This window comes from Monodelphis domestica, chromosome 3 (genome assembly GCF_027887165.1).
Source record: "Monodelphis domestica isolate mMonDom1 chromosome 3, mMonDom1.pri, whole genome shotgun sequence".
NCBI lineage: Eukaryota > Metazoa > Chordata > Mammalia > Didelphimorphia > Didelphidae > Monodelphis > Monodelphis domestica.
In genome coordinates, this window is record NC_077229.1 from 150390687 (window position 1) to 150413073 (window position 22387).

Sequence of the window (22387 nt, forward strand, 5' to 3'; positions counted from 1 at the left end):
CATAAGGGAGAGAAACGTCTTTACACAGAGGACATAGCAAAAGGAAAGAGATACACAGCATGAAGCTAGGACCCTGCCTCATTAAAACAAAAGGACATATATGGGTAAAATGAAATGAAAATAGTTAAGAGCAAGAAACATGAGGGATTAAATATAAATTACAAAAAAGGGTGATGGTGACAAAAGGGAGGTATCAACAAATGTGATTTGAGGTTCTGTAAGCATTTTACAAGAAGGGTTGGAACAAAACATTAGTAAAAAGCAGAGAGAAGTTATAGAGATGGAGAAAGAGACTCAAAATATTATGGCAGAGATACAACAAGATATATATGATTCAAATAAAGGGAGCTTACTTACAGGAAAAGAGAAAACCAAAGAACAATTTGGAGCATATATAGAAAATTTCTTTGCATGTAGATTTGGTTTAGGGATTGGACAGAGAAGGAAAAGTTATAAAAACTTACAGCAACAACAGTATAAGGTTAAATCAGTAAAGAAAAAGCAGTATCACAATTCTCTAAACCATCCTAATACAGTAAATAGCAAAGACAACAAATACAAAGAAACTTACAACCAGAGAAACAAACTACATAGCTGATAGTCTTACAGAACCAAATCAACTCACACAGGCACTGATTGAAACAAACAAAGAACATTTAGGGACAACTCCAGTGGTTAAAATCTAAAAAAAATGGGCAGGAGAGAATTAATCCAGTGTTCACAGACTTTATACACATATTAAAATTCTTCCCAATCTCCATCACAGATTTAAAATATTTGGCCTTATGATATTATGAATATGGAAACATCAAAAAGTATCATTAACATGTAATCTTTGTCAATCTTCATTGTTATTTGGTATCATTGGTATATAAAACATATGTATAAAACAGAAATACCAATGAAGATATATATATATATAAAGATTCAGTTATATATATATATATATATATGTATATATATATATATAACTAAAACTTAAGGAACTTCCTGGTAAAGTCTCCATAAGTACTTTTATTACATAATTTATTCAAAATTCTAAATCTTTTATAACCAGAGAGATGAAAATCAAAACAACTATCACCTCACACCTAGCAGATTGACTAACATGAAAGCAAAGAAAAGTAATAAATGCTGGAGGGGATGTGGCAAAGTTGGGACATTAATGCACTGCTGCTGTAGTTGTGAGTTGATCCAACCATTCTGGAGGGCAATTTGGAACTATGACCAAAGGGTGCTAAAAGACTGTCTGCCCTTTGATCCAGACATGGCACTGCTGGGTTTGTACCAAAAAGAGATAATAAGGAAAGACACATGTACAAGAATATTCATAGCTGAGCTCTTTGTGGTGGCAAAAAATTGGAAAATGAAGGGATGCCCTTCATTTGAGGAATGACTGAACAAATTGTGGCATATGTTGGTGATGGAATACTATTGTGCTCAAAGGAATAATAAAGTGGAGGAATTCCATGGGAACTGGAACAACCTCCAGGAATTGATGCAGAGCAAAAGGAGCAGACTTCTCCATTAGCGGCAATAAATAATCCTGAATAACTTGGAAGGATCTTTGAGAAAGAACACTATCCACATTCAGAGGAAAAACTGTGGGAGTGGAAACACAGAAGAAAAGCCACTGCTTGATTACATGGGTTGAGCGGGATATGATTGGGGATATAGACTCTAAATAAACATCCTAGTGCAAACATCAACAACATGGAAATAGGTTCTGATCAAAGACAAATGTAATAGCCAGTGGAAATGCATGTTGACTATGGGGAGGGTGGGGGGAGGAGAGGGAGGAATAGAATATGATTCTTGTAACCAAGGAATAATGTTCTAAATTGAATAAATAAAATTTAAAAAATAATTTAAAAAAATGTTCACTCTTTGCAAGATAAAATAAAATAAAATTCCAGCAGCTTGGTTCCATCACATCAATTCACCTCCAGGCAACAATAATTTCAAATGTCCCTAATTATTACCATAATTTATTTGTTTACAGTAGTCAAAACTGATGGCATTTTGAGGGATGAGGAGGAATTAATTCATACCTTCCCAATTCCACCAAAATCCTGGCTCCCTACATTTTTCCCTTTTGTTTATGGCAAACAATAAGTCAAATCACCAATTTGACTAGCAATAGCATGAAACATCCCTTCTCTTCCTTGTAATAAAGTTTTAAAGGAATCATAAGAAAATATAAAATGACCTGTCAAGAACTATCCCTGATTCTGGTGCTGTCTTGGACTCCACCAATATCTGGACTACAATAATTATTCTTAAAATCTTAGTGTTTATCATCCTTTGTCCCCATTTCTACCATTCTAACAATGTGACTATAGAAGTTAACAAGACTGCACAGGACTGATAATTATGTTGCATTTTTCTTTTTTCCATATGAAATGATAGAGAAATTGAAAAATAGTGTAGGAGATAAAACTTGGCATTGCTGGAGTAAATGTTTGTGTATTTTTTTGGACATATCTCTGAAATAAATATTCTTTTGTAAAAATTAATAATTTTCAAGAGGTTGAATAGTGATGCTTCTAACTGCTCACCTAACAAAGAAGGTAATACAGCTTGGAAAGATAACAGTAGATGAAAAAGCCCCTACAACCTCACCCCATGTTTTCCTAGAACACTAAGGTGTGATTGTAGCCTGTTAAGGCCTTGAAAGCACAGAATCAGGAAAACTCAAGTTCAAATCCAGCACAAATTCTACTAGTTCTGTAATCCTGAACAACTCACTTAATTGCTTGTTTTAATTTACTCATCTGTAAAATGGTGATAATATTAGCACCCTTCTCTCAGTATTGTTTTGAAGATAAAACTAGATAATATTTGAAAATTCCTTTTAAACCCTAAAGCACTAAGTAATTATTGTTACATAATATGCCACCCTACATTGGCTTAAATAAATTAGGTTTAGATCATCAGTCAAGACTATCCTATTTTAGCAACATCAAAAGAAAGCATCTAGAAAGATGATTCTTAATGATGAATCTACAAATAATTACTGAATACAATCAAATTAGCTATTAAAACTGGTTGTTTAAATAATAGTTAATGAAAGAATGTTCATATCCAATTAAGAATTCACAAGTTTCTTCCTTAAATCAGATAAAAATGAAGAAGATACTATGAAGCCCATTTGTTTTTGTTCACATATTAGTGTCTACATTTCAATCATGTTTACACATTCTAAATTGTTACAATTAACCTTATTTATTAGTATATAAAGGTAGAAATGGGTCACCGACTAAAAAGTAGTTGCTGAACTATCAGATAGTCAAATTTTATATATTTATTAAAGTATTATCGTGAATTTTACAATGAAGAATATGAACTTTTAAAAATGCTTTCCCTCATTTTATCTCGATAGTCTATTATCCAGGGATACTCTAGTCCAATTCACTTCTTTTTTTTTTTAATTTATTTGGTCATATCCAAACATTATTCACTGGAAACAAGATCATTTTCTTTTCCTCCCTTCCCCCTCTCCCACCACCTTTCCCTCTCCCATAGCAGACACACAATTCCACTGGTTATCACATGTGTTCTTGACTTGAACCCATTTCCCTGTTGTTGGTATTTGCATTAGAGTGTTCATTTAGAGTCTCTCCCCAGTCATATCCCCTCAACCCCTGTAGTCAAGCAGTTGCTTTTCATCGGTGTTTTTACTCCCACAGTTTATCCTCTACTTGTGGATAGTATTTTTTAGATCCCTGCAGATTGTTCAGGGACATTGCATTGCCACTAATGGAGAAGTCCAACACCTTCGATTGTACCACAATGTATCAGTCTCTGTGTACAATGTTTTCCTGGTTCTGCTCCTTTCGCTCTGCATCACTTACTAGAGGTTGTTCCAGTCTCCATGGAATTCCTCTACTTTATTATTCCTTTTAGCACAATAGTATTCCATAACCAACATATACCACAATTTGTTCAGCCATTCCCCAATTGATGGGCATCCCCTCATTTTCCAATTTTTGGCCACCACAAAGAGTGCAGCTATGAATATTCTTGTACAAGTCTTTTTCCTTAATTTCTCTTTGTGGTACAAACCCAGCAGTGCTATAGCTGGATCAAAGGGCAGACAGTCTTTTATCACCCTTTGGGCATAGTTCCAAATTGCCCTCCAGAATGGTTGGATCAATTCACAACTCCACCAGCAATGAATTAGTGTCCCCACTTTGCCACATCCCCTCCAGCATTCATTACTTTCCTTAACTGTCATGTTAGCCAATCTGCTAGGTGTGAGGTGATACCTCAGAGTTGTTTTGATTTGCATCTCTCTCATTATAAGGGATGTAGAGAACTTTTTCATGTGTTTATTAATAGTTTTGATTTCTTTGGCTGTGAACTGCCTGCTCATGTCCCTTGCCCATTTATCAATTGGAGAATGGCTTGATTTTTTGTACAATTGATTTAGTTCTTTGTAAATTTGAGTAATTAAACCTTTGTCAGAGGTTTTTATGAAGATTGTTTCCCAATTTGTTGCTACCCTTCTGATTTTGGTTACATTACAAAAACTTTTTAATTTGATGTATTCCAGATTATTTATTTTGCATTTTGTAACTCTTTCTAATTCTTGCTTGGTTTTGAAGTCTTTCCCTTCCTGAAGGTCTGTCATGTATGCTATTCTGTGTTCGCCTAATTTTCTTATAGTTTCCTTCTTTATGTTCAAGACATTCACCCATTTTGAATTTATCTTGATGTAGGGTGTGAGGTGTTGATCTAAACCTAATCTTTCCCACACTGTCCTCCAATTTTCCCAGCAGTTTTTATGAAATAGTGGATTTTTGTCCCCAAAACTGGGATCTTTGGGTTTGTCATATACTGTCTTGCTGAGGTTGCTTGCCCCCAGTCTATTCTACTGATCCTCCTTTCTGTCTCTTAGCCAGTACCAAATTGTTTTGATGACTGCTCAGAATATAGTCTGAGATCTGGGACTGCAAGGCCCCTTTCCTTTGTATTTTTTTTTCATTATTTCCCTGGATATCCTTGATCTTTTGTTCTTCCAAATGAACTTTGTTATGGTTTTTTTCTAAATCAGTAAAAACTTTTTTGGAAGTTCCATGGGTATGGCACTAAATAGGTAGATGAGTTTGGGTAGGATGGTCATTTTTATTATATTGGCTCATCCTACCCATGAGCAGTTAATGTTCTTCCAATTGCTCAAGTCTAGTTTTAGTTGTATGGAAAGTGTTTTGTAGTTGTGTTCATATAGTTCCTATGTTTGTCTCAGGAGATAGATTCCTAAGTATTTTATTTTGTCTAAGGTAATTTTGAATGGGATTTCTCTTTCTAGTTCTTGCTGCTGAGCTGTGTTGGAGATATATAGAAATGTTGATGACCAATTCACTTCTTTTAAGGATGAATAATATGATGCTTAGCGAGTTTAAGGGAATTTTCCCAAGGCCATAGATGTAGTGACAGAGGAAGGATCTGGATTTGGTTCATCAGACCACAAGTCCAGTATTTTCACCACTGTACCCTAAATTTGTCTTTCTGTCCAAGAGACTTAATCCAGTAATTATAGTTCATATATAATATCTTCTCTTTTGGAATTGCTAATAAGACTATTTATCTTTTAAGTTTGTCTTGAGTTCCAGTTCTACTTTTCAAACTCTGCTGGACATTTTTACCAACATTTCAAACATCCTAAACAAATTTCATTATGTTTTAGCACTACTATATCTTAGATCCTAGATTTGCTTTTATTGGATATCAAAATTAATGGATTATATATCAAACTTCCTGTTCTCTTGGGGCACATTACTTTCTATTGGTCTTTAGTTCTAATAATTGTCTCAGGTGGAGTGATAATCAAATTTAGCAGTTATCCTCCATCTGCTACTAATTTTCCTTTTATTCCCCAAAATTATGTCTCATTTAATTCCTCTGCTAAAATTCTCCAAAAAACATGGAGGTCAACATAAACAAAAATGAGAGAAACAGACACATATGTACAAAGAAGGATACAGATAGAGATGGAGAGTTGCCTTCTATCATTTAGTGATGTTAACCCCTATTGTTCTTCACACAAGACAGTATATTCTGACTCCATCTATTTTCATTGGATTTCTCCCTTGCCTTAATGTAATATTATTAGTATTGTAAGGGGAAGAAAAGGGTTTTTTTTGGAGTATTTTTTTTGTTGTTGTTGTTGGACTGCATTTTTCAAGAGTAGGGTCACCAGTATTTTAATTAATTCCAAAGAGATTTATTTACCATTTATTTACAAAATATAGAAAGGGTGAAATAAGAAATCAGAGAGAGGATAGGGTAAGATATCTAGCCTAAGCACTAAGTATTTTGCTCTGAACCCAGGTTCAACCAAGGCAGGAGAGTTTAGTCTTTATCTGGAGAGGCCTTGGCTTTGAGCTGAGGACCTGGGGATGCGGGGAGCTTCTTTCAAGAGGATAGTTCTCTCCTGAGGCTAGCCTCTTCAGAAAATCCAGGAAAAGAGTAAGCTCTTTTCACTCACCTTAAGTCAGTCCAAAGGGAGAGATTCAAGGATTGTCTTACCAGGAACAGTGTCTCAGGTCCAGTCAGCAGATTCTTCATCAGCCTCCAAGTCAAATTCAGAACTCCAGAAGAAGACAAAGATGAAGTCCCCATAGGGAATTGTCACTCTCTTTTAAAGATACTTTCTTTAATGCCACTACCTATGACTTCTTCCACTTTCATGTCTAGCAATTACAGTTCAAGCTTTGCTTAGGACTGCATAGAGGGCAGTCAGTTTGATGCTGATTCATCACCCACTATCTCACATGTGTGTCACAGACCTCATCATTGAACTTTAAGTAGGGTATTTCCACTTTTCGTGATTAAATCTAAAAATGGGAATTGAAGTTAATTTAATCTTCACAATCAGGGGAGAGATTTAATTTAAACTTCAGAGTACATTCTATCTATTATTATCTCCTTATAACCTGTGTGAGATTTAAAATGGTTGAGGTCTTAAACTGTAGTGATTAAAATAGCGGAAGATATAAATTGTGATAGATATAAGAGAGGGTGAGTAAATTTGACCGCAGAAATATGTTTCACTACAGTGTCTTGGGTTTAAAATCAAATATAAGGTGGTCGCCAGGGAAATATTCCCAATTATTCAAATACCCAAGTCAATTGAGTTTTATAGAGATTTTAATTAACAATAGAATGAGTAATCAAAGAAAGAGAGAGAGAGAGTAAGAAAGGAATAAGTATGAAGGGCCTCAAGCCAATATGGCCTAGACCTGAGTCTCAAAAGAGAAATCAGTCAGTTTTTTATAACTCACCATAAGATCTGTCTAAGTAAGGATTTCTAATGACACCAGGCCAGCAGCATCTCAGCTGCTTTCACCAGCTCCCTCCTCCATCTGAATGTTTCAAATCAGTCTCCTCAGAATGAGTCTCTCTAATCTGAATGTTTCAGAATGACTTTCCAGGTCTTCCCTGAGCTCTTATTTTTAAGGGCAAAATTTCCTCTGTCACCTCCCCTAAGTCCTTACATCTACCAATCACTGTAGATGTGTCTAAAGGACCGCCCATTCTTAGTCCACACCTAAGAAGGTGTGGATTTTTGAGTAATTCACACCAGGAAAGCTCTGAGTAAGTTTTCCATTTCTTTGTTCCTTGTAAATTCACAAGTTGCTTGACCTTTATAGGTACTTAGCTTAAGAAAAGTATGGGTTTAAGTATTTTTCTTTGTTCAGAAAAGAGTTTACAACTTTATCTTCCCCTAGGGCAGACCCAAGTAGGTAAAGTAGAATTCTCACATTCCTGCTTTAAGTAGAGTTCACTGCCCAAATGGGGAATGGTCTTAATCCAATCTTATAAAGTAGGGTCTGGGAAATTTTAAGGTTTACACCTGTATCTATCTTGATTATTCATAGTTATTTGAATTTTGTATCTCAATTAGACATTTTGAGATTAATGACTTAATTTTTCTTTCTTTTTGTTCACAGTGTATGACACATAATAGGTAGTAAATAAATGCTTATTATTTGACTGAGACAGAAAGGCAGTGACAGAGAGAGTAAAAGAAAGTAATACACTAATAAATATGATAATAGAAATGAAGTATTAAGGGCAGGAGATTATAGACAGGTTAGTGAAACAAAAATAGTTTCACTAATTTTAAGTCATTATTTAATGTATTGATGTAGATTTTTTGGTTTGTGTTTTACATTAATTCCATCCTGAGCTTTTCACAGAAAGGACATTTTCAGGTTGGCAGCAATCAATGAAAAATATGCAAAGCAGAAAAATGGGCTAGTATATATGCCTTCTCCAGAACCTAAATCTAGCAGGAAACTAATGAGGTAATCATTGTAAAACAATTATTCAGGCAGTAGATATTAACTAAATGCTACAAAGAAAGGTAAAATGATAGTCGGCTCTCAAGGTGTTTACAAACTAATGGAGATAACATGCAAACATCTATGTACAAACAAGATATCTAAATATATTCTATGTCTATCAATAGATAGAAAGATACAATACATATTTTTATAGTTTCTATATTTTATATACATATATATTTGCATATATAATAATATATTAAATGTATAAAGAATAAAAGCTATAGACAACATATATTGGGAATATTTAGCAAAAAAAAGGCATTAGAATGAAAATGGATTAGGAAAAGCTTACTATTTAAGTTGAAAATTTAGCTGGACTTGAAAGAACCAGTGAATATAGATTTGAGAATGGGATGTGATACTAGACAAAGGCTATGGTCAACAGAGATAAATAGACAAGATAGCAGGAAAACACAGGTCAGAGAATACAAAGTTTTACTCTTTGAAGAGTTAGTTAACATTACTTTTGTGCCATTCTAACTTTTAATAGTGCAATTCAGGATTTCACAGGGTAGCCTCATTTTACTTTTGTTTTGTGCTCTGAAACTGCATCTTACTTGCTGTGTAAGTTATGTCTATTGATTTAGTGTATGAATTACTTTCTGAAAGTGACAATTGATATGCGTTTCAAATAGTTTCATCTTTCAAATAATTATAATGATACTAATGATAGTTATGTTGTGTGGATATTGTTAGATAATATATGTAAAGTGGAATAGCACTATGAAGGTGCTGGTCGTCATCATCCTCAATATGCCATTTGTACCATGATACAATGTTTAACATTAATTGTTTAACATTAATTGCTTTAAGATATTTGGTTGGGCCCAAAGAACGATATTAGTCGACCTTGTTTTGGGTATGACATTTTAAAACTCAAATGAGTTTTACAACAATTTTGACCTATGCATCTTTTCATTTGTTTTATATATAGTCCCTTCAAATTTATTGAATCATCACCTTGTTATTTTCATGTGAGTGAGACTCATGGACTTTAATTTTTCACATTTTTATTTATCCTTTGATTTTGCTATTTCTGTTCCCCCTTTTTCTTTTTGATTTTAGATTAACTGATCTCCCAAGAATAGCAACAAGTATTTTGATTACAGCATTTCTTGACCATATTGATCCCAAGATAACTTATATTACCAAATTGGATTACATCCTATTCAGTCTAGAACTCTTCTGTTCTCTAGTAATCACTCTGGTTTTATCTCTAGCTTAATCTTATTATTTTGGCCTTATGACTAAAAGCTTAGTTCTTCCCAGTTTGATATCCCCCTTCTAGTAAAAAAGCACACACAAATATTTAATAAATCAATGTATCTCCCACTGTGATATTGAAACCACCTTAAAAGACTGATATATATTCATTTAAGGTCACCAAGGAATTCAGCTATGTAATTCCTAAATGAAACACTCAAGTCAGCTGCCAACTTTTTTTATGGTGTTTTAATTACAAACAGGAGGAAGAAAGTATGAGAGAGAGAGAGAGAGAGAGAGAGAGAGAGAGAGAGAGAGAGAGAGAGAGAGGTTTTAAATACCCACTCTGCTCAGGCTGAGCCAAAGCGTGCTTTAAGGCCCTGGATAGCCAAGGCAAGGAAAGAGATCAGTCCTTATCACTCATGTGACCAGTCTGGAGAATAACAGTTTGTGGGCTCCTCTAATTCCAAACACTAACCTCCAACTCCCTCTCGCCCTCCTCACAGGAAGCCACAAGAACTCCAGAGGCTGTTCTCTACCTCACTTCCTGCATCTCACATGTGCCAATTGTGGCTCTAGCTTGACCTAGGACCTCCAAAAAGTCAATCATTTAAAGCCCTTGGGGCATAATTCAAAATTGTTTTTCAGGATGGTTGGACTAATTCACAACTCTACCAGCATTGTATTAGTGTCCCAATTTTGCCATATCTCATTCAACACTCATCAGTTTCCTTTGCTACCATATTGTACAGTTTGCTAGATTTAAGGTGGTATCTCAGGGTTGTTTTAATTTATATTTCCCTAATAAGGAGGAATTTAGAATACTCTTTCTTATGCTTATTGATAGTTTTGATTTCTTCATGCGAAAACTGCTTATTCATGTCCCTTGACCATTTATCAATTGTGGAATGGGTTGATTTTTTTGTAAATTTGACTTAGTTCCTTATATATTTAGGAAATTAAACTTTTGTCAGAGAATTTTTTTATAAACATGTTTTCTCAGTTTGTTGCTTTCCTTTTAATTTTGGTTACATTGGTTTCGTTTGTCTGTTCCTATCTTAATATTACCTAATACTATATTAATATTATTGGTTTCCATGCCACTGTTTGCCAGTATTGGTGCACTAATCACTGACTACTCCACTAACCACTAAAATCCTCACATATTTTCCAAATAAAGAACTAGCATATGGTTTCTCCTCCATTTTTATTTACAAAATTTATTTTTGAGAAATAAGCATATTATTTCATTTAAATTTGTTCCAACCTAGTATTCCAGACTGTCATGACATTTATTTCTTAATCTGAAATCTTGTGATTTAGTGCTTTTTTCCAAGATTCATGACTATTTCATATCCCTAAATAAGAAATACTGTTTCTTTTAATATTTCTACAAAATTGGGACCTACAAAGGGATGCACATGATAAAGTATGAAATAAAATGAAACCTATCTTCAAAGGAAGAACCAGAAGACAACTTTTAAAATCAAAAGCAACAGATAATTCTATGGAAATGAGGGTTTAGAGGTGACAACAGCATCTAAATCAGATGTTTTCTTTTCTTTTCTATTTTCTCTCTCACTATTCTAATTCTCTTTAAAAATTGAATATTGTGTATATCTATAGTTAGAATTGAATTCAGAATTACAAAATTGATTATGTTGTTTGATCAATGGGGAGGCTGGTCTCCCATGATCATCAGGGGAGATTGTAAACATTAAAATTTCTTAGACTTATGAATGTTGGAAATTTCCCCATTGGGAAATTTTATACTTGAAAAAATTTCTTACTGATAGTAAGAACCCTATTGGAATATGAAACTCCTTGGCATGGGAGGATCCTTATCCTCCCTAATTAAGACTACTTTAGGACAGAAACCTTTTGCTAAACAATGGAAAGGGCTTTGACCTATGCTTAAGCATAGAACAGGAAGTTCTTTGAGTCATGATTGATTTTAGAATTGATACAATAGAGATACTTGGAATGACAGTACCAGGTCTTGGAAACTACAATCTCCACCTACTCAGAGTAAAAGGATTTAGGAAGGGCTGCAGCAAAGATCAAGATTTAATTATTTGAGAATATGACCTTCAACAGACATGTGCAAAGGGGACAGACCTCTGGGCGGTCCTGGGTTAAGCTAGAGCCACCATTGGCACAGGGGAGGCATTGACAGTGATTGGTAGATGTGAGAACTGAGGGGAGGGAACTTAGATTGTTTGCTTAAAGATAGCGGGGTCTAGGGACTGGAGGAAGTTTTTTGCTCTGAAGGAGGTCTGAGAGGAGAGAGGTCCTGGAGGGAGAGCTGCTGGAGAGGTCTTGAAGGAGGATGTGGAAGGTGAACTCAGGAGGAGTGAGGAGGAGAATTCTCTGGAAACATTTCTTGAAATGAGGCTCTCTTGAAGGTGGAGACTGAGGTTGGCATGAGAAGGCCTTACCTAGAGAGATCTTGGGTGAGTGATAAAACCAACTGACTGATTTATCTCTTAGGACTGAGGTCTAGGCATTATTTGCTTGAGGCCCTTCATTCTTATTTCTTTCTTACCTTCTCTCTTTTTCTATTGATTAATCAGTATATTATAAATTAAATTTCTCTATAAAACCCAGTTGGTTTGGGCATATTCATAAAATGGGAATATATTCCCTGGTGACTATCTTATATTTATATAAAACCAAGACACAGTAGAAAACATATTTCAGCGGTCATAATTGTTATATATTTCCCTTGTTCCCAAACATTTTAATTATCACATTTTATGGCTCCCACTCTCTTATCTACAACTATTTAATGCTCAAAACTATTTTAAATCTAACAACAGTCTGGCTAATCCATGAAGGTTGTGACAAGTACCCTCAAATTTCAGTGAAACCTTTCTTTCCTCTTTCTCTCTTTATTACCTCCTTAAGTCAGTCTTTTCAGAATCTAACTCAGCAGTTCAAAACACAGCTGCAAGATCAGGTGAGTATAAAACATTTTTTTCTTTTCTCCTTAATTTGAATTGAACACAGCCATTTTTTAAAGTTAATTAGCAGGACCCTGAAGTCTTAGCTAGGGAAACTGTTTCTGAATCTCCTTTCCCTTAGGGAACAAGCTACACAATTAGCCAACCCTTACTGACAATCCTTGCTGGCTAGATATGGTGACTCTAAGGCATAATATACCATTTACTCCACAAGAAATAAATGAATTCACATGAAATGTTCCCACATATGAACAAAATCCCTTTCTGGTAACGAAAAAGATATCAGACATACTTTTTTTTTCAGTATAATCCATCTTACAAAGATGTTGAGAACTTGCTCCAGGCTTTCTTAATGGAACATGAGAAAAATAAAATAATTTCTCATGTCAATACAATGTAGCATACTGTCCATTTCAGGATCCCAAATGGGACTATAACAACTCTGAGGATTATTTACAAGTATATCGTTGTAGGGAGTCCATTCTAACTGCTATGAGAGAGTGTGCTAACAGCACGGATAAGTGGATGGAATTTTAAAAAATTAAACAAAAGAGGGAGAGACCTCCTCCAGATTCATGTACAGAATAATTGAGTTTGGGGTTCAATACCTAGATTTTGACCTTTCTAAAGAAAATTGTATAAGACAAATTAAAAGGCACTTTGTCAATAACTCTTGCAAAGTGATCAGGGATTATTTTAGAACTCATTACCCAAGGTGGCCAGAAATGGATCTTGATAAATTAAGAAAAACTGCTATATATGTTTCAAATGGAAACAAAATAAAAAGAGGAAGAGACTAATGATCTCATAAAGAAAATGGAGAAACAATTGAAATATTTAACAGATAAGATTGCTAAACTGGAAAAAGGGAATCATACTTAACCAATGGCACTTGCCCCTCCTCAAGAATCTAACTATCAATCCATTACCTGCCAATTCTGTGAGAAGAAGGGCCAAAGAATGATGTAGTGTAGAAATTTATTCAAGGCAATCAGAAATAATATGCAGTTTAATAACAACTACAAAAATAATAATTATAGAAATGGCTATAATAATGATAATAAAAACCACAACTTTAGGATTGATAACTATAGGAATAGAAATTGGGAAAATGATAACTTAAGCCAAATGACTCCACAACATTATAACTTAAGTGGAGCTGGTCCAAGAAGTAGCAAGGGTGCTACTGCCCTTCCATGTAGGGGAGAAGGTGGTGCCCCTTAGATTCTATTGCTTTTGTAAATATTAACCCTTTTCAGTTTTGTCTCCCCTCCAAATAGTTGCAAAGAAGGAAGATAGAAGAAGAAATGGATTTTTGAATACAGTACCCATGTGATTTATGAAATATACACAATAATTTCTTGAAAGCCAAAATTAATCAGCTTAAAAATGAGGCAAAGGATGATTGAAAGATGAGGCAATGAAAATGAAAGATGAGGCAAAGAAGATGAAAGATGACCTCCAAAAAGATCAAATTTTATTTTTTCTAGTGGTAGGGAGTGTTTTTCATCACGGTTCCTTTGAAATTGATTTGGACCATTGTATTTGTCAGAGTAGCTAAATACTTCATTCTTGATCATTGTTACAATTCAACAGCTTTTGTGTGTAATGTTATTTTTTTTATTTAGCTCACTCAACAGTATTAGATCATATAATTTTTCACTGATTTTTCTGAAAATATCTTGTTCTTCATTTATTATAGCACAATATATTCCACCACAATTATATAACTACCACTTGTTCAATTATATTCTATTTGGAAAGCATCCACTTAACTTCCAAGTTATTGATTCCATGAAAAAATGTTGCAAGAAATATTGTACTGACAGATCCTATTCCTGTTTCTATGGACTCCTTAGCCTATAGACATAGAAGTGGAAGGTATATTATTTGTTCAATTAATATTTACTACTATTACTTCATTATCTATTGAACCTTTTAACAAAAAATTGTAGTTTGCCCAATTATATATTAACTAGGTCTATTTTTCCCATTTCTTGTGTCTATGGTCTTTTTTTTAACCTTGCCTTTTTTTTTAACTTCAGCTTCAACTCTTGCCCCTTGTTTTAATTCTGTGTATTTTCTGTTCAAATATCCAATTGAATAAATATTTATTAAGTGTTTACTATATGGCATGCACTATGCTAAGGACAGGAGAAAAAATAAAATGAAATATGATCACTGCCCATTCTTGGAGTTGAAAAATATATGGCGGGGGGTGCAATATATACAGAATGGGAATTATTTTTCAAAGCTTTTTTCCCCCTTTTTATTAACAAACTATTATAGGATTCTGCTTTCTAATTCATTATACTATAATCCATTCACCTATCAGGCTGAATAATTCCATTCATATTCATATTTGTGATTATTAACTGTATATTCCTACCTTTCCTTTTTTTTTACTTTCTCTCTCTCTCTCTCTCTCTCTCTCTCTCTCTCTCTCTCTCTCTCTCTCTCTCTCTCTCTTTCTCTCTCATTCTCTTTTTCTCTGTCATAAGTAAAGATGCTGGTATTTCAATTGCAATACAGAAGTACTTTAGAAAATAAATAGTTATAGTATTTCTTTGGGTATAAGTTAACTATTAGTTAACATTTATTTAAGCATATTTTTTAATTATTTCAGAGAACTGAATATTAGAAGTTTTCTTTTCAATGTTTCTTATAATGTAGTTGAAATTGCAGAACTCTATAAGAAGTGGTCTGGGTGTGATGTAGAATACAGAAAGGCAGCTTTAATAACAAGAGAGAGAAAACCAATCTCACTCAAGGCAGTCTTTTGCTTTATTATTTATATGTTCAAAATAAGATTTCAAAAATGGAAACAGCTCAAGCTTGTTTTCTATTATTATGACAGGTTTAAGATGTAGGGAGTATAGGTCTTGAGTTCAGAAATGACTGGCTGATTAAATTTGATAGCCTTGTAATAGAATTTTATAAGATTTTTGCCAAAGCATATAGTAAAAAAGTGGACCAGAATACTGAGTAAGATTTTATCTATGAATTTATTACATTGATACTCTGCAATCCAAGATTTACACTATGTTCTTTTACTAAAAGATCTACTAAATTTGATCCTCAAAAAATAAAAGAGATAAAAAGGGTCAATGGAAAATGAGAACTAAACTATTGAAACATTATATCATGAAAATAAGTAAGCTATATATTTTCTTATATGGCAATTATTTCTATTTTACCCACTGAAAATTGCATGTGACTTGTAACTATTTTATTCACTTGCTTTGTTTAAGAATCAGAAGAGAATGTAACTTTGAAATATTTAAATCAAAGGTAAAAAACCTAGTTAATTTAATACATTTATATTTAACATTTATGGGAAAATGACTTAACAGAACACTCAAATCACATTTGGAAAAAAAGTTTTAAATGCTAAATCATATCTACATTTATATGAAATCCATTTTCTATGTTTTCTCACAAGCAGAACAAACTATTTTTCTATTGAAAGCAGACCTTATGTTAGATAAAGAAACTTTAAATAAAAAACAATTTTAATTGATGATAGCCCAGGAGTTGCTATAGTTACCTACTAATGTGACAATTATGGGATTTTAAAGAAATACATAATTAGACCCATAGAAAGTTATATTTCAAATGTATTCAAGTAAGGGTAATTGTGGCTAGTCATTAACCATTATCTATTATTTTAAAATATATTTCATTGTTTTTTATAGTGGCAAAAAGTCTATTATATCAATACTCCTCCAATATAATAAAAGTAATATAGATTATAAATGGCATGTATAAAAGAGTATTTTTATTTTTTCTCTTTAAATTTCATATTGTTTTTTTTCCTACTCCTCAGGTATTTACCCAGGCAAGAAGCATCTTTTAATGGTGAATGTCTTGCAATTATTTGCTTGAGGAGATAAATCACCATTAATAAATGCTTTGATTTTTCTTTTCATGATTTATTATATAACATGATTTCTGACTTTTTCTATCCTCCTTTTGAATGTTACCAATATCCAAGTGTCAAACATGACCTATTCTTTCTCTAAAGAAAATTATAGTCAAAGAATTTTAGAGTCCCTTCAGTGGCCCTCTAGTTCCATCACAATTAAATAATACTGTCAACTGAAATATAACAAACAAATTAGTCAGGAGGTTGGTAGCATCTATCATTATCCATTTGTTGGAATTAGCCAACACATTTATTATTGTTTTCAGGTCTTTTAAAGTTGTTCATATTTATGTTACTATTGTAATATAAATTGTTCTGATCCTACTCACTTTACCTTGTATCAGTTCTGATTTCAGAAAAATAAGTTTCCCTTTTCTTCCCATTAGACTAATATTACTAACTATAGTTTTGATATCATACTCATCCAGAATTTGGCAATTTGGCAATAGAACAAATGGCCTCTCTTGCATTTATTTTAAATTTGTCCTCTTTCTTGGCCTCTACCAATTGCTTACATACATGTTTACATACAAGGTCACTTAATTCCTTAAATTTAATACTCTTCTTTATTCTAATGCATTAAATAGCAAGTTTTTCTCTCCCATCCCCATTCATTCTGAAACATTTTTAATTCCAACACCTCTTCTTCTTTCCCAACCACATTCTATTCAATCTCTTGTAATATTGTTTTCATCTTACCAAATAAACTAAAATTGTTCTCTTCAAGCCTACTTAAATTTCTTAATTAAAATTTCAAATAGCTTTCTTATTTCCCATCCTAATGTGCAATCCAAAATACAGTCATAGTTCTTTAATAATAAGATTAGGGAACATAATTTCCTCATGAAAAATAACATCATTAACACGATGTTGTGTTTAATTCAAGTCAGAAAACATTAATTTAAAAACTTAGTATCTGTATAATTTCAAAATTCAATTGATTAGTTAATAACATCATTACCTACATATCTGAGGCAAAGAATTTTTCAGAATGATAGAATTTTTGTGTGAAATACCACTGAAAAATAAAAAGTGCCTTTTAGTCATTTTATATCCATCTTCCATCCCTTAGCACCCTTATACACTGAAACGTCTCATTCTCAGAACAAAGTGAAGTAGCCTTTAATTAAAGAACATTCTCACTCACAGACAGTTAAGTGCTCTTAATGGAGTGGGAGATAGTCTCTGAAGTTTAAAGGATCTCTTTCTCCAAGGTTTTAGAGGAGATAAAAATAAAGGAATATCAGACTATTAGAAAACTCCCTATGTGAACAGGGACTGTTTCTCTGGAAACATAAAATACTCAAAATCTATAATATGGTAATCCAAATTTAAAATTAATGTCATTATTAAGTTAAACAGTTAATTTTGAAGAGTGAAATTAGAAATTAGAGTTAGAGATGACCAATTTTAACTATTTCAAGTCCCATCCAAAGTTTCTTTGATACCCTCACAGACTCTCAAATAGCATCTGATGTAGTTTATACAGTAAAAGAGACTAAACAGATCCACAGTCTCATCCTATTGCTTTTGAAATGATCTATTAGTTCAGTGTAATAATATTCCATCAGGGGGAGGGGGGTAATCCCTTTCTCAATGCAGATTGCTTTCCCTCAGTGTTTCAGTATTCAGTTCAATTCAATTATCATTTAATTGGAAGGAAGGAGGGAAAGAAGGTAAACATAAAGGAAGGAAAGTAGAGAGGAGGGAAAGGTAGGAGGGAAGGAAGGAAGGATAAAGAGAGGAACAAATAATGGAAGAACCTATTATTTTCTTTATTTTTTCTACAAATCCAGGTTATTATGTTGGTCTCCCCTCTACTCCTCTCTCTTTTTCTCTGTCTCTCTCTCTCTCTGTCTTTTTCACTCTTTGTAACTGTGTTTATCTCTGTCTGTCTCTATCTCTATCTCTTTATTATCAAATTGCAACTAATGACTTCATGAGACTTCAGTAAACAATAAAACAAAATCAAAAGAATGAAAAAAAGGGAAAAAATAAAATATATCATGATAAAACAACTCGCCTGGAAAATAGATCCAGAAGAGACAATCTAAGCATTATTATGCTACCTGAAAGTCATATTAAAAAGACTAGATTTCATATTACAATAAATTATTAAGTAAAACTGCCCTGATATATTTGAACAAGAGGGCAAAATAAAAATTGAAATAATTGAAATAATCTACAGATCACCTCCTATAATAAACACCACAAATGACAACTTCAAAGAATATTATAGTCAAGTTGAATGGTTCCCAGCCGAAGAAGAAAAGAGAATAAGCTTCAATATAAGAATAAGCTTCATCAAAACTAACTATATTCCATCAAAAGAAAATATAATCATTCAATAAATTAGAAGAAAAATAGGAGAAAAAATAAGATAAAATAGATTTTCAAGCATACCTGAAGAAAAGACCAGACATGAACAGAAAATTTGATATCCAAATAAAAATCCAAGGAAAACATAAAAAGGTAAATAAGAAAGAGGAATAGCTAAGGTCATTTGTTTAGATTCCTTTATGGAAAATGTTATCTGTATCTCTTAATAATATTTATCATTATCATAATAGTTTTAAGAAGCATACATAGACAGAGGGTGTAGTATCAAGCTAATTAAGATGATATACAATAATAAATCTAGGGGTAAAAAAGAGGATTGCACTAAGAGAAGTGAGAAGAGACAAAAAAAGAGACAAAAAAATTATATCACATAAAGTTGCAGGGGGGAAAAGTATTAAAGTGAAGGGAATGAACATGGTGACAGGTAATACTTAAAACATTACTCTCATTAGAATTGACTCAGAGAAGGAAGAACACATTCATTGTGTCATCGAATCCTATCTCATCCTATAGAGAAGTAGTAGGGGAATAAGAAGTTTGGTGGTAGGAAGGGGAATAATATACAGGAGAGGGAATGGGAGGACTTAAAAGCAAAACTCTGGTGTAGAGGGAAAGAGTGAAAAAAAGGGCATGATTAAAAGAGGAAAACAAAATGGAGGGGAATAATAGATGATAATAATAAATGTCAATATAAATGGGATTAACTTACCCATGAAATGGAAACAGATAGAAGAATGGATTAAAAACCAGAATCTTACCATATATTATTTATTTATATTTCTATGTTATATATATATATGTATATATATATATATTACATATATATATTTCTTCCTCTTACATTAGAGACAGGTAGACACACACAGAGTAAAGGTAAAGGACTGGGATAGAAGCTACTGTGCTTCAACCGAGATAAAAGCATCAAGAGTAGAAAAAGTACTAGAAAGCAGAGGAATAAAAGGGCCTTTCCTCAAAATAATTAGTATTTATTTGAAACCATGAGCAAGTTATCATCTGCAATGGAGATAAGTTAGAAGCCTTACCAATAAGTTCAGGAGTGAAGCAAGGATATCCATTTTCATTGTTATTATTTAATACTGTACTAGAAATGCTAGCTTTTGCAATGAGAGAAAAAAAGAAATTGAAGGAATTAAGGTAGGAAATTAGGAAACTAAACTATCACTCTTTATGGATGATATGATTTTTTTAGAAAATCCTAGAAAATCAAATAAAACCTATTTGAAATCATTAATAACTTTAGCAAAATTGCAAGATGCAAAATAAATTTTACATAAATCATCAGCATTTTCACATATTTCCAACTAACCTCAGCAGCAAGAGTTAGAAAGGGAAACTCCATTTAAAATAACTCTACAAAATGTAAAATGCCTGAGAATATATTTGCCAAAATAAAAAAAAAGGAGTTCTATGAGCACAGTTACAAAATGTTTTTCACACAAATAAAGTTAGATCTAAACAACTGGGAAAATATTAATTGTTCATGGGTAGGTTGATTGATATTTTTAAAAGCACAATTTTACCTAAATTAATTACTCAGTGCCAAACCAAACTACCAAAAAACTACCACAGTCATTAGCATAGCTGATATTTACATAACACTTTAAGGTTCTCAAATTATTTTTCATGTTATTTTAATAAAATAACTCTCTGAAGCTGTTGCCAAAATTATCTGTTTTACAGATGGGGAAATTGAATTGAAGAGAGTTAATGTGATTTTCTCAGTGTCAGAACAAATAAGCATATGTGGCAAAATTGAAACTCAGATCCTCTTTATGATGAAAGCAGTAATACATTGTACAGTAATACATTGAATCATCTGGCTGCCACATCAGCAGTTTTCTTATCATTTCTGAAATTGTTCCAAGTTAATTTCACATCTTTTCTAAGGTTTATATAATTAGATAAGTGGGGAGAATTTTTTTAAACTGGATTAATCGAAAAATTTACTATGATTCTCAATACCTTTAATATTTGACACATTGAATATATTTCTGTATTGCTGGTTGTTTGTAGTTCATCTAGAATCTCTACATTTAGCATTTTAAATTGAGGCCATTTGATATTTGAATTCCATTTTGGGGAAGAAAACTAATATGCTATCCAAATTCTAAGAATCTCTAGTACCTTGATATATAATTTAAAATATCTGTTTTTATATAAACTTTTGTCTCTTTGCTTTTAAAAATGCATTGTTTTATAATGTCCTTTATTTGGGTCAAGTCCTAATTGCCACAGGACTTGTTTCTTGTGAATTAAGGGTGTTATTTTGGGGAGTATCAGTGTGTATTTTACAAAACTCTATATTTTAATGAGCCTCCTGTGGATGAAACAATGATTAGTGAATTTTGCATCATTGTGCAAAGCAACACATTTTCCTCCATTTACAATTGTATGAAATAAACAGTACTTTCCTACTGAATTAAATATTTGTTCATAATTATATTTTGCATTTAAACTTTTAAAGGAAATGAAGAAAAATTAAGTCCCTATTAAAGAAAAATAAAAGGTAGAGAAAAACAATTTTAGGTAAATATAAATTTATGGCTTATATCTCTGATATATTTTGAAATAAAATATGTGCATGAAATGTTAAAGTTTCCTGCACTTAAACCATTTACATTATCAAGTCAATCACATATGCTTTTTAATCATTAGCAAACCAGAATTTTCAGGCTATTGGCTTCTATTTGAACAGTGGATCCTGCTTTAATTTTTTCCTAGGAAGAGATAACAGCAACTGAACTTATATTAGAGCCAGGCTGTCCTTTACTGTCTCCATGGAGAATGATCAACTGCACTAGGTAACAATCCTTCAACTGCATTACAGTATTTCTTGACCAATCTAACTTTAGACCATATTCTGAAAATGATAACTGAAATATTGTTGCACACATACTGCAGGTTTGCACTTCATTTTATTACCCAGAAAAATCAGTAGGTGCTAACATTATTTACTTCGGCACTGTCGATGGTATTACGATCAGATAATTCATTTACTGATAAAGGGTTTGGGATATAGATGGGGCTGGAAAACCAGTGAAGAGTTTTCCCATATATTATTACCTTGTTTGCTTTTTCCTCTTTATTCAATATTGCCCTGAAGCTGTGAAAGCAAGAGTTAATGAGCCTTATCTATTGTTTTGTTATACTGAAATTCGTTTTTAGAAAACAAGGCAGAAAAATTAAATAATATTTTGCATTATTTCAATGTTAATTGATCAGTATTTCATGCAGAAATCTTTAGTCAAAAATCAAGGGAAAATAATTGCTCTGTTGTTTATATTTTTAGAGTTATTTGACATATAAATTGCAACTTATAGACATACTTTCGAAAGGGTCTTCACAAGATCATAGTCAGACCACTGATATGTAGATAAAAGAACTGCATATGAACTGTTTCTGATCTATAAATAGTGATATCTTCAATATTACCTTTCCAAAAAGATTCAGTGACATCTCAGTACTATGTTCAAAAGCAAATTAGACAAATATTAAATAATTAAATAGTACCATTTTAGATTTATGTTATAATCAAATCCCATTTTTTGGTGAAATACTAGTTCTAGAGAAATTGAAGACCT